The sequence below is a fragment of the Pan paniscus genome, chromosome 12, assembly GCF_029289425.2.
Source record: "Pan paniscus chromosome 12, NHGRI_mPanPan1-v2.0_pri, whole genome shotgun sequence".
NCBI classification, from domain to species: Eukaryota; Metazoa; Chordata; class Mammalia; order Primates; family Hominidae; genus Pan; species Pan paniscus.
In genome coordinates this window covers 33,385,233-33,387,310 of record NC_073261.2, presented here as the reverse complement: position 1 = coordinate 33,387,310, position 2,078 = coordinate 33,385,233, and the positions used below count along the sequence as shown (strand labels likewise).

Below are 2,078 nucleotides of genomic sequence, written 5' to 3'. Positions count from 1 at the left end.
CTTTTGTGTTTTTAGTAGAAGCGGGGTTTCACCACACTGGTCAGGCTGGTCTCGAACTCCTGACCTCAACTGATCTGCCCGCCTCGGCCTCCCAAAGGGCTGGGATTACAGGCATGAGCCACTGCACCCGGCCTGGATTAACTGAAAATTTTCTTCTGTAGATTGTAATATATTACTATTGTTATTTATTTTATTGCCCCAATTTTCTCAAATTTGGCTATGTAACTTTATTCAAAGTGGATTCTGTTTCCTTTTCACATTTTCCCCGTTTTGTATTTCCTTACTTTCTAGCATGACAAAATATTTCAAACTAATCTTCTATTTTTCCTGCCTAATCCTCATGTCAAATATGTTCCCAAGGAGCCTTGGTTCCTTTAATTGGAGAATGGTTTTCTCATTGTTACTGGGATTATGTTTCTAGGCCCTTTTGTTAGAGGAGCTAGAAAATGCATGTATGTATACTCACACATTTATACACATCTATATGTATACAATTATCCGTCTGTACATATACTAAAAACAATGACTTCATATAATACTTTTGATTCCAATCCAACACTACAGGATGCATTATAGCCTTTCTCCTTCCCTTATTTGTAACTCCATGCTCTGATGGTAGAAAACCTGGCTCTCATCAGACCACCATCACGAACGTCACCGCTAACTATCCACGCTAGAAAGTTCATGACCAACAGACTACTTCCGAGGAAACAAATGCTCACTGATGTCCTTCACCTCGGGAAGGCAACAGTGCCTAAGACAGAAATTCGGGAAAAACTAGCCAAAATGTACAAGACCACACCAGATGTCATCTCTGTATTTGGATTCAGAACTAATTTTGGTGGTAGCAAGACAACTGGCTTTGGCATGATTTACAATTCTCTGGATTATGCAAAGAAAAACGAACCCAAACACAGACTTGCAAGACATGGCCTCTATGAGAAGAAAAAAACCTCAAGAAGGCAATAAAAGGGAACGCCAAGAACAGAATGAAGAAATTCAGGAGAACTGCAAAGGCTAGTGTTGGTGCTGGCAAAAAGCTGAAGGAGTAAAGGTGCTGCAATGATGTTATCTGTGGCCATTGTGGATTTTTCATGAGATTAATAAACCAAACACTTCCAAAAAGAAAAAAAAGAAAGCCTGGTTCTCATCCACAGTATATTTACATTTTGTTCAATCCTAGCATACACAAAATTTCACATTTGCAAACTCATACCCTTGTGAAAACACATTTGTAAACTATAGTGAAGTATTTGTGCAGTTCTTTTTGTCTTTAGCCTTAAAGATACAGTCAAGAACTCTTGCTTTTTTAAAGTTACTTTGTTTAGCTCTTTTGTGCCCCAATTCTGTGTGGTTCTAATAATAATTTGTAAGAGTTGAGTTCATTTGTTACTGTTTGTATTCCATTCCCCCATATCTGGTAAATTTAAATTATTTATTTGAGGGCATGTGAAATATTATAACTCTTAAGAATTAGAGCTAAAAAAAATGCTCAGCAAAGTGTCATTCTTCCCTCTTTTGTGCTATTGTTTCTATTACCCCATTCTTTCCACCCCATTCACACTCACCCTCTGTAGGTAAACAATCTGTTTCTGGATTTTATTTCCCTGTATTTATTTTGCACAAAAGATCATACATGCATATTTCCTTAAATCCTATCCTTTTCTACATGAAGCATAGTACACTATACATACTTTTTGCACTTTGCTCTTGCTTTTAACACTAGTGCATTATATTCATTTTAAAACAGTTAAACATAGTTTTATGAACTCTAATAACATTTTTATCTTCTAGTTTCAAGATCCTTCACATTTCTGATTTTGTTTCTATTGTCTAATTTACTCCTGATTATGCTTCACATTCTCCTGCATCTTGGCATGTCTAGGAATTTTTTTTTTAATGCTGGAAATGTGAGTGGTTGCACTGTTGTTTTTTTCCTTTAAAAAATGCTATACTTTCCTCTGGCAAGCAGTATGAGTTACTTGTATCAGTTTGATCTTTTAAGGCCTCTTTTTAAGCTTTATTATGGTTGGCATACAAACAGCCTTCATTCCTGGTGTACTTTAGCTCGACTACTA

At 36.3% G+C, this 2,078-nt stretch overlaps 1 pseudogene; it reads left to right on the top strand.

Annotated features, from left to right (window-relative positions):
• Positions 1 to 597: 597 nt before the first annotated feature.
• LOC129397138 (small ribosomal subunit protein eS24-like) lies at positions 598 to 1,187 on the top strand (annotated as a pseudogene).
• The last annotated feature ends 891 nt before the right edge of the window (positions 1,188 to 2,078 follow it).